At 48.8% G+C, this 11,766-nt stretch overlaps 1 pseudogene; it reads left to right on the forward strand.

Moving 5' to 3' along the window:
• The first annotated feature begins 2,103 nt into the window (after positions 1 to 2,103).
• Positions 2,104 to 7,365, forward strand: LOC139276864 (zona pellucida sperm-binding protein 3-like; annotated as a pseudogene).
• Positions 7,366 to 11,766: the final 4,401 nt, after the last annotated feature.

An 11,766-nucleotide genomic window follows, 5' to 3' on the forward strand; every position in this document is an offset into this window, starting at 1 on the left:
CATTTGGTGGCCCCCATGTTGTGGTACCGGCTGGTCACTTTGGCCCCTCCCCCTGCGTTTGTCACCAAGATACAGAAGAAGCTGGTGGACTTCTTCTGGAACAACAGGAAGCACTGGGTCTCTGCCGCGGTCTTGAGTCTCCCGCTTGGGGAGGGCGGTCAGTCGTTGGTGTGCATCAGCACCCAGCTCGCGACTTTCCATCTTCAGACCCTGCAGAGATACATTTACGTCGAGCCCCCTCCTAGGTGGCGTGCTCTGGCGACGTATTTCTTCCGCCAGCAGCACGGCCTCAACCAAGACACGCAGCTCCTGTTTGTGAGCATGGGGGGCGTCAGGACCGCCGACCAGGAGCTGCCTGTCTTTTACAAGGAACTCACCAGGGTCTGGAACAAAGTCTCCACCAAGCGCAGCTCTCCACCGGCTGGAGTGGCGGCCGTCCTGCAGGAGCCGCTGTTCGGGAATCCGTACCTCCACGACCGAGGTTTTAGGTGGCAGTCGGACGAAACTGCTGTGGCTGGAGAGGTGACCAGGGTCAGGGACCTGCTCGATGGTGAAGGAGCGGGCTGGATGGCGCCAGACACTTTGGCGCGGTGCCTAAATTCGGCCGCCGCGCGGCCGATGCCATTGAGTCGCTAAAAACAGCTCTGAGCCCTGACTCCATTAGCTGCATCGAGGAGGCTCAAGTACGTGGGGAGATCCCGTCCGAACTGACCCCCGTCCGGACGGAATTCCTCATCTGCGCCAAACCCCGGAACCTCCCTCGGGAGCCAGCGCCTGACAACTTGAGCCGCCTCGGAGAAATCTTCTCCGTGCCTTTCAGTTACGCGCGGAGGGTTTTCCTGTACGGGCTGCTCCTGCACACTCTCAACTTTGCCATCCTCGCCTGCCGTCCGGACATGCCATGGCGTACCATCTTGCCAGCCGGTGAAGGCGGGGGTCCCCGATGGAGGGCACTCTACGTGGGAGTCCTGCCACTATTTATCGGGGACTTGGCCTGGAGGGTGCTGCACGGAGCAGTCCCGTGCAATAGATTTTTAAGCCGGTTCACGGGCTCCCAGGCCGCCTGCAATTTCTGCGGTCTGGAAGAGTCTGTGTTCCATGTTTTTATCGAATGCACGAGGTTGCAGCCCCTGTTTTTTATTTAAAGGGGCTGCTCCTGAAATTCTTGCTGCACTTCAGTCCCACACTCCTGATCTTTGGGCACCATGTGCGGAGGGGAGCGGGTAGGTCCGAGGGCCTCCTCGTAGGACTGCTCCTGGGCACGGCCAAGGGTGCCATCAGCCGGTCCAGGCAGTGGGCGATCGAGGGGGCCATTTGGCCTGACTGCCTGCCTCTCTTCCACGCGTGTATCTGCGCCAGGTGTCCTTGGAGATGGAGCACGCGGTGTCCACCGGTACGCTCGTGGCCGTCCGCGAGAGGTGGGCGCCAGAGGGACTGGAGTGCATTATCACCCACGGCAACCAAATTTTAATTTGATTTTACTTGTTTTAAAGTTTAATTTGTTTATTGCCGAATTTTTAGTGTCCCCCTCCTCTTTTAGTGCACAAAAAAAAAACACACAAAAAAAAGGGCCTTGAAAAAGTTTGGTGTGTCCCCCAGATCGGGGGGCACGATTTAATGTTTACTTTTTCCTCCCAAAAGAGTTGTGGTGCTGATTTCTGTCAGGCCACTCACTGCCACTCCTATTGGTCCAATTTACATCAGCTCGCTTGGCAATAAATCCATCTGTTCTGTCATTGGGTAGAAATTGTGGAGATTGGGGCCGGTTAATTGGCTCAATGTTGCTGCTTCTGGTATCATTGGTGTCAGGTGACTGCAGCTTGTGTGTACAAAAGGTGGCTGCAGGGATAGTTGAGTGGTTTGGGATCATGGGGGATTGTGTAGTGAGGGCACTGGTCCCAGTGCTACTGTTAGTTGGGGCTGTTTGCCCCTCTGATATTTGGCGACAGTTTGGAGGCCAGAGGTTTCCATGGAGTAGAGTAAAGGCCACCCCTGGGCCTCCCCTTTGGTTCCCGTTTCCGTGTGTCTGAGGGGCACAGTGTGTCCCCACTGCACACTGTGATGGTGCAGTGTGGGGAGCACAACCTACTGGTCAGGGTACACATGGATTTATTTGGGACCAGGCACCTGATTAAAGCTGATGACCTGACCCTGGGGACAGTAGGTTGTCGGCCAACTGGGATCCACTCTTTGAACCGCACCGTCCTCTTTGAGTATGGGCTCCATGAGTGTAGCAGCTCAGTGAAGGTAATGTGATTCCTCAACTCTTGCTCTAAGCTTGGTGTGTGGATCAGTCCCCACGCTTCACTCCAACTCTTGGTGAGAGGGCATTGATGTCGAGGGGACTCCTGTCTCCTGCTTTTAAACCTCAAGCTTGCTCTGGAATTCTGCATTGTGCTTTGCTTTAACTGGTCTTCCCTTATGTGTCCACCCTGGTGATCTCACCCCTATTGGCCTTGAGCATTCACTTGGGTTTGTCTAAACTATTTATTTGGTATATCCTGTCTTGTGGATTCTCAGATCACTGGGGAGTCAGTTTCATGATTCAGTTGTTTTCCATATTCAGCATTTTCTCCCACAATTCCTGTATACTAATACCTGGGAGCCTGGATTAAATGAGACTTAAATCTGGAGGTCTATTCATTGCCCTAAATTATTGGCCACTTGTTGCTCTTTTTTTTTATGCATTGTTAAAGACTTTCATTTCGACAGCACCTTTCACAACCACCGTATATCTCAGAGTGCTTTACTGCCAGTGAAGTACTTTGTGAAGTGTCGTCACTATTGTGGGAAATGCAGCAGCCAATTTCTGCACAGCAAGCTCCCACTAACAGTAGTGTGATATTGACCAGATCATCTCTTTTTGTGATGTTGATTTTGAAGGATCAATATTGGCCCAGGACACCAGGGAGAACTCCCCTGCTCTTTGTTGAAATAGTGCTGTGGGATCTTTTTTGCCCACCTGAGAGCAGGCGTGTCCTCTGCTTAACATCACATATGAAAAATTACACCTCAGACAGTGCAGTGCTCCCTCAGCACTGCACTGGGATGTCAGCCTACCTTTGTGCTGTAGTCTCTGTAATGGGACTTGAACCCACAACCTACTCACTCTGAGGTGAGGGTGCTACCCACTGAGCCACTCCACTTTACTGTTGAATTGATTTTGCTCTCCTGCTTGAACTCCCTCCCCCTGCATTAACTGCAGAGGCTGCACAACCTCCCTTCCGAACACCAGAGTACAATGTTCTTAATTTCTGAAGCTGATGTTTTTCAGATGGCTGCAGATTTCCTGGTCTACACCACCCACCTGAACCACACCCCCAAGGCTCTTGCATCTGTCATTGTGTGAACTAATGGAGCTGTTGTATCCATTGAGTGCTGCTATTATAGGTAACCATTGAGTGAATGAAAACTCGATCTAATGCATGTTGTCTGAAGTTGTGCTAAAATGGCTCCCTTGTCTTTCCAGGAGGGGCAATGTGAGCAGTAACCCGATCAAGCCCACCTGGATCCCGTTCAGCTCCACCAAGTCTGGAGAAGGGCTTCTGTCATTCTCCCTGCGCCTAATGGCTGGTATGTGTTGGGTGGATGGGGAGTGATTTCCTGTCACCCACTGGGAGTTGCAGCCACTGTCTCCAACCCTTGTCCTCTTGTCCTTCAGATGACTGGCTTACAGAGCGCACTTCGACTGTCTACTACCTGGGTGACCTCATCCACATCGAGGCCTCAGTTTCAATGACCAACCACATGCCCCTGAAGCTCTACATTGACCGCTGCGTCGCTACGTTGAGCCCAGACAAGGACTCCACCCCAAGGTACAGCATCATTGAGTACAATGGGTAAGGAGCTCTCTGCTTTCTCCAGCTGGTCCCGTCTCTATGGCTTTACTTGATTCACTCCATGGCCTGTGTTTTAATCTTCTTCTTCTGTTGCCCCCTGGACAGCAAAGCTGAGGACTGCTTCTCAACCTTCGTGTTGCCAAGAGACGAGCGTGAGTTGGACAAGCTCCACTTTGATCTGGATGCGTTCCGTTTCTTTGGTGATGAACATTCCTTGGTAAGAGGAAGCTGCCCATTAGGTTCCCCATGTTGGCAGGGAGTCACTGAATAACGGCTGGTGTTGAATGTGAACCTCAGATTTTCCTCACCTGTCACCTGAAGGTTGCTGCAGTGATCGGAGAGATTCCATGAGCAAAGCTTGTACTTTCCAGAAGCTGCAGAATGTGTAAGTTCCCCCTCTCTCCCTCAAAGATGTGTTGTGTGGAGAAGTGATGCCCAACCTGATTGTTGCACTGCTTGTCTTGTTTAGCTGGGCCCCATTGGAAGGATTGAACAATGATGTTTGCACCCGTTGTCAGTTGGGCGACTGCGGTGCCATGAGGGAGTTGGGCTTTCCTTCCAGAGGCAGGAGGGACCTTGTACCTGAAGCTGGTAGGACATTGATCCTCTAGATGTTGGAGGTCCCCCTTTACCCTCTCTGACTGGAATGTTTGATATTGCAGGGAGTGATGCTGAATTGAAGTGGGAGGGTGAGGCCTCACTTGGACCCATTGGTCATTCTGGACACTGAGGTGACCGACCTGGCAACTGAGTCCCTTAATGAGGTTGGGCAACAGATGCAGGAGGTGTCTCCAGGGGGTGAGTGGGCCCACTGCTAGTTTCCATTTCCCCCTCAGTATTTCCTTCGGCTTCTCATAGCTCTTTAGGTGTGGAGTCTGAGGTGGTCCTGATGGTGGCCCTGACTGTGACAGCTGTCTCTCTGACCTCTGCTGCTTTGATGGCCTTGTTCCTGTACACGAAACACAAGCAGACCCAGTTCAACTAGTTATCAAATGATCAATAAAGCAGTGATTGCATGTACCTTGTGCTTGGTTGCTCATTTGTCACTGTCCATCTCCTACCCACATGTGTAAAATACAGAGCTGTTTACACTCAGCAACCCTCCCTCGGTTCCCTTTCTTGGTGTAACTAATGCAGGTAACCAGTACCATAATGGCTTGTAAAAGCTTCTCCAGAGATGGGTGGTGACCATGGTAACTGCCCAGCTGTCACCGTGCAGGTCCATGAGCGCCAGGTGAGTGTAACTGGCTTGAGGTATGGGTATCTAACCTGTGCTGTACCTGCCCTGAGTGTTTGATGGGACAGTGTAGAATTATACAATCATGGAAATTTACAGCATGGAAGGAGGCCATTTTGACCCATTGTGTCTGTGCTGGTCGACCAAGAGCTATCCTGCCTAATCGCACTTTCCAGCTCTTGCTCTGCAGCCCTGCAGGTTACAGCACTTAAAAGATACTTGGATATGCATTTAAAATGTGATTCTACCTCTACCACCCTTTCAGGCAGTGAGTTCCAGCCCCCACCGCCCACAGTGAAGAAATTTCCCCACATCTCTCCTCGCAACCTTCTCCCCCCACACCCACATTACTTTAACTCTTTGTCCCCTGGTTCTTGACCCCTCTGCTCAGGGAAATGTGTCCTTCCTATCCACTCGATCCAGGACCCTCAATTTTATATACCTCAGCCTCCTCTATTCTGAAGAAAACAAACCCAGCATCTCCAATCTTTCCTCCTAGCCAAAATTCTCCAGTCCAAGCAACATTCTTGAAAATCTTCTGCACCCTTTCCAGTGCAATCACATCCTTCCTGTAATGTGGTGACCAGAACTGCACGCAGTACTCCAGCTGTGGCCTCACCAGTGTTTTATACAGTTCCAGCAGAACCTCCTTGCTCTTGCATTCATGCCTTGACTTTATAAAGGCAAGTATTCCGTATGCTGCCTTAACCATCATCGCTACCTGGCCTTCTACCTTCAGGGATCTGTTGACCTGCACTCCAAGGTCCCTTTGTTCCCCCACATGTTTCAGTGTCATTTAATGTGTATTCCCTTGCCTTGTTAGACCTCTCAATGCATTACCTCACACTTATCTGGATTGAATTCCATTTGCCACTGTTCTGCCCACGTGTCCAGCACATTGATATCTTCTGGCAATCTGCACCTTTCTTCATTATCAACCACAGTCTATTTTAGTGTCATCTGCAAACTTCTTAATCACACCCCCAACATATAAGTCCCCGTCATTAATATATTCCATAAAAAACAGGGGAAACCAGCAATGAACCCTCTGGAACCCCACTGGCTACAGCCTTCCAGTCACAAACACCCATCAACCATTATTCTTTGCTTCCTGCCTCTGAGCCAATTTTGGATCCAACTTGCCACTTTGCCCTGGATCTCGTAGACTTTAAGCTTCATGACCAGTCGCCCATGTAGGACCTTCTCAAATGCTTTGCTAAAATCCATATACATTACATCATATGCACTGCCCTCAATGACCCTCCTCGTTACAACCTCAAAAAATTCAATCAAGTTAGTCAGACACGATTTTCCCTTGACAAATCCATGCTGCCTGTCCTTGATTGATCGATGTCTTTCCAAATGAAGTTTTATCCTGTCCCTCAGGATATTTTCCAATAATTTTCCCACCACAGAAGTTAGGCAGGCTGGCTGGCCTGCAATTACTTGGTCTATCCCTTTCTCCCTTTTTAAACAATGGTACACATTAGCAGTCTTCTAGCACAGCACCTGTAGCAAGAGAGGATTGCAAAATGATTGTCAGAGCCTCTGCTATTTCCTCTTTTGCTTCGCTTAACAGCTTGGGATACTTTTCATCCGTGCTTGGCGGTTTTATCCACTTTCAAAGTTGCTAAACCCCTTAATATTTCCTCTCTCACTATATTTATCTCAAGATTTACTCTGTATCTAACTCTGTGCTGTACCTGCCCAGGGAATGCTTGATGGGGCAGCGTAGAGAGAACTTTACTCTGTATCTAACCTTGTGCCATACCTGACCGGGAAGTGACTCTCTTTTTGACACTCTGGGTCCAATTGGAACTTGACCAATTCTGCACCATCACTCAACTCAGTGAGCATAAAATTTATATCAAGAGTTTCACGAAAATCTCACTCCATGAAAGCTCCTGTATTAATGAATCCTCCAACATATTTATCTCCTAATATGTAAAGAAAGGAAGACTTGGATTGAAATAGCGCCTTTCACAATCACCGGATGTCTCAAAGTGCTTTACAGCCAATGAAGTACTTTTGGAGTGTGGTCACTTTTGAAGTCACTTGTGTGGTCACCGGTTGGCAGACAGGAAGCAGAGTAGGAATAAATGGGTCCCTTTCAGAATGGCAGGCAGTGACTAGTGGGGTACCGCACAGTTCAGTGCTGGCTCCCCAGCTATTTACAAGATACATTAATGATATGGACAAAGGAATTGAATGTTAAATCTCCAAGTTTACAGATGCGGGAGTCGAGAGAGGCAGCGGCCTATAAAAGGCTCAGCAGTCCGGGGAGCGTCGAGAGAGGCAGCGGCCTATAAAAGGCTCAGCAGTCCGGGGAGCGTCGAGAGAGGCAGCGGCCTATAAAAGGCTCAGCAGTCCGGGGAGAGGCAGGAGTTGAGAGAGGCGTACCGGTGCAGCTCCAGCTGAGAGAAGTCAAAAAAGTAGAAGAAAGAAATCAAAAGGTGACGTCACAGCCAACGTGGTAAGTGATTGGCTGCTGATTGGTGAGTAGTTTTTCTTTTTCTTTATTAGTCAGTAACTTTTAACATTGTTGTCGGCAATTTAAGTGTATCTAAGGGTTAAGTCATGGCAGGACAGCTCGGTCATGTGATATGCTCCTCCTGTACCATGTGGGAACACGGGGACAACACCAGTGTCCCTGACGACTACATGTGCGGGAAGTGTGTCCACCTCCGGCTACTGACGGTCCGCGTTGCGGAGTTGGAGCTGAAGGTGGATTCACTCTGGAGCATCCACGATGCTGAGAATGACGTGAGTATCACGTGTAGCGAGTTGGTCTTACCGCAGGAGAAGGGTCCACAGCCAGCGAGGGAATGGAAGACCAGCAGGAAGAGTAGTGCAAGGAAGGTAGTGCAGGGGTCCCCTGTGGTCATCCCACTGCAAAACAGATACACTGCTTTGAGTGCTGTTGAGGGGGATGACTTATCAGGAGCGGGCAGCAGCAGCCAAGTTCATGGCACCGTGGCTGGCTCTGTTGCACAGGAGAGCAGGAAAAAGAGTGGGCGAGCGATAGTGATAGGGGATTCAATTGTAAGGGGAATAGATAGGCGTTTCTGCGGCCGCAACCGAGACTCCAGGATGGTATGTTGCCTCCCTGGTGCAAGGGTCAACGATGTCTTGGAGCGGGTGCAGGACATTCTAAAAAGGGAGGGAGAACAGCCAGTTGTCGTGGTGCACGTTGGTACCAATGACATAGGTAAAAAAAGGGATGAGTTCCTACGAAATGAATTTAAGGAGCTAGGAGGTAAATTAAAAAGTAGGACCTCAAAAGTAGTAATCTCGGGATTGCTACCAGTGCCACGTGCTAGTCAGAGTAGGAATCGCAGGATAGCTCAGATGAATACGTGGCTTGAGCAATGGTGCAGCAGGGAGGGATTCAAATTCCTGGGGCATTGGAACCGGTTCTGGGGGAGGTGGGACCATTACAATCCGGACGGTCTGCACCTGGGCAGAATCGGAACCAATGTCCTCGGGGGAGTGTTTGCTAGTGCTGTTGGGGAGGAGTTAAACTAATATGGCAGGGGGATGGGAACCAATGCAGGGAGATAGAGGGAAACAAAAAGGAGGCAAAAACAAAAGACAGAAAGGAGATGAGGAAAAGTGGAGGGCAGAGAAACCCAAGGCAAAGAACAAAAAGGGCCATTGTACAGCAAAATTCTAAAAGGACAGAGGGTGTTAAAAAAACAAGCCTAAAGGCTTTGTGTCTTAATGCAAGGAGTATCCGCAATAAAGTGGATGAATTAACTGTGCAAATAGATGTTAACAAATATGATGTGATTGGGATTACGGAGACGTGGCTCCAGGATGAGCAAGGCTGGGAACTCAACATCCAGGGGTATTCAACATTCAGGAAGGATAGAATAAAAGGAAAAGGAGGTGGGGTAGCATTGCTGGTTAAGGAGGAGATTAAGGCAATAGTTAGGAAGGACATTAGCTTGGATGATGTGGAATCTATATGGGTAGAGCTGCAGAACACCAAAGGGCAAAAAACGTTAGTGGGAGTTGTGTACAGACCTCCAAACAGTAGTAGTGATGTTGGGGAGGGCATCAAACAGGAAATTAGGGGTGCGTGCAATAAAGGTGCAACAGTTATAATGGGTGACTTTAATATGCACATAGATTGGGCTAACCAAACTGGAAGCAATACGGTGGAGGAGGATTTTCTGGAGTGCATAAGGGATGGTTTTTTAGACCAATATGTCGAGGAACCAACTAGGGGGGAGGCCATCTTAGACTGGGTGTTATGTAATGAGAGAGGATTAATTAGCAATCTCGTTGTGCGAGGCTCCTTGGGGAAGAGTGACCATAATATGGTGGAATTCTGCATTGGGATGGAGAATGAAACAGTTAATTCAGAGACCATGGTCCAGAACGTAAAGAAGGCTAACTTTGAAGGTATGAGGCGTGAATTGGCTGGGATGGATTGGCGAATGATACTTAAGGGGTTGACTGTGGATGGGCAATGGCAGACATTTAGAGACCGCATGGATGAACTACAACAATTGTACATTCCTGTCTGGCATAGAAATAAAAAAGGGAAGGTGGCTCAACCGTGGCTATCAAGGGAAATCAGGGATAGTATTAAAGCTAAGGAAGTGGCATACAAATTGGCCAGAAATAGCAGCGAACCTGGGGACTGGGAGAAATTTAGAACTCAGCAGAGGAGGACAAAGGGTTTGATTAGGGCAGGGAAAATGGAGTATGAGAAGAAGCTTGCAGGGAACATTAAGACGGATTGCAAAAGTTTCTATAGATATGTAAAGAGAAAAAGGTTAGTAAAGACAAACGTAGGTCCCCTGCAGTCAGAATCAGGGGAAGTCATAACGGGGAACAAAGAAATGGCGGACCAATTGAACAAGTACTTTGGTTCGGTATTCACGAAGGAGGACACGAACAACCTTCCGGTTATAAAAGGGGTCGGGGGGTCTAGTAAGGAGGAGGAACTGAGGGAAATCCTTATTAGCCGGGAAATTGTGTTGGGGAAATTGATGGGATTGAAGGCCGATAAATCCCCAGGGCCTGATGGACTGCATCCCAGAGTACTTAAGGAGGTGGCCTTGGAAATAGTGGATGCGTTGACAGTCATTTTCCAACATTCCATTGACTCTGGATCAGTTCCTATGGAGTGGAGGGTAGCCAATGTAACCCCACTTTTTAAAAAAGGAGGGAGAGAGAAAACAGGGAACTGACATCGGTAGTGGGTAAAATGATGGAATCAATTATTAAGGATGTCATAGCAGTGCATTTGGAAAGAGGTGACATGATAGGTCCAAGTCAGCATGGATTTGTGAAAGGGAAATCATGCTTGACAAATCTTCTGGAATTTTTTGAGGATGTTTCCAGTAGAGTGGATAAGGGAGAACCAGTTGATGTGGTATATTTGGACTTTCAGAAGGCGTCGACAAGGTCCCACACAAGAGATTGATGTGCAAAGTTAGAGCACATGGGATTGGGGGTAGTGTACTGACATGGATTGAGAACTGGTTGTCAGACAGGAAGCAAAGAGTAGGAGTAAATGGGTACTTTTCAGAACGGCAGGCAGTGACTAGTGGGGTACCGCAAGGTTCTGTGCTGGGGCCCCAGCTGTTTACACTGTACATTAATGATTTAGATGAGGGGATTAAATGTAGTATCTCCAAATTTGCGGATGACGCTAAGTTGGGTGGCAGTGTGAGCTGCGAGGAGGATGCTGTGAGGCTGCAGAGCGACTTGGATAGGTTAGGTGAGTGGGCAAATGCATGGCAGATGAAGTATAATGTGGATAAATGTGAGGTTATCCACTTTGGTGGTAAAAACAGAGAGACAGACTATTATCTGAATGGTGACAGATTAGGAAAAGGGGAGGTGCAAAGAGACCTGGGTGTCATGGTACATCAGTCATTGAAGGTTGGCATGCAGGTGCAGCAGGCGGTTAAGAAAGCAAATGGCATGTTGGCCTTCATAGCAAGGGGATTTGAGTACAGGGGCAGGGAGGTGTTGCTACAGTTGTACAGGGCATTGGTGAGGCCACACCTGGAGTATTGTGTACAGTTTTGGTCTCCTAACCTGAGGAAGGACATTCTTGCTATTGAGGAAGTGCAGCGAAGGTTCACCAGACTGATTCCCGGGATGGCGGGACTGACCTATCAAGAAAGACTGAATCAACTGGGCTTGTATTCACTGGAGTTCAGAAGAATGAGAGGGGACTTCATAGAAACATTTAAAATTCTGACGGGGTTAGACAGGTTAGATGCAGGAAGAATGTTCCCAATGTTGGGGAAGTCCAGAACCAGAGGTCACAGTCTAAGGATAAGGGGTAAGCCATTTAGGACCGAGATGCGGAGGAACTTCTTCACCCAGAGAGTGGTGAACCTGTGGAATTCTCTACCACAGAAAGTTGTTGAGGCCAATTCACTAAATATATTCAAAAAGGAGTTAGATGAGGTCCTTACTACTAGGGGGATCAAGGGGTATGGCGAGAAAGCAGGAATGGGGTACTGTCGAAATCTCGACCTCCAAAAAGAATGACTCCGACACTTACAGCTCCGGTAGAAGGTTCCTTTTTAATTTACTTGCTCGCAAGGGGTAGGTTTCACTCAGTCAAGGGCTAAATGAACACCTCCGAAATGGTTCAGTTTAACAAGATATTTATACAGTAAAACCAAAGTTCTGGCCTCTCCCTGTGTATTGCTCTGTCTC

Source organism: Pristiophorus japonicus, chromosome 12, assembly GCF_044704955.1.
Source record: "Pristiophorus japonicus isolate sPriJap1 chromosome 12, sPriJap1.hap1, whole genome shotgun sequence".
Taxonomy (NCBI): domain Eukaryota; kingdom Metazoa; phylum Chordata; class Chondrichthyes; family Pristiophoridae; genus Pristiophorus; species Pristiophorus japonicus.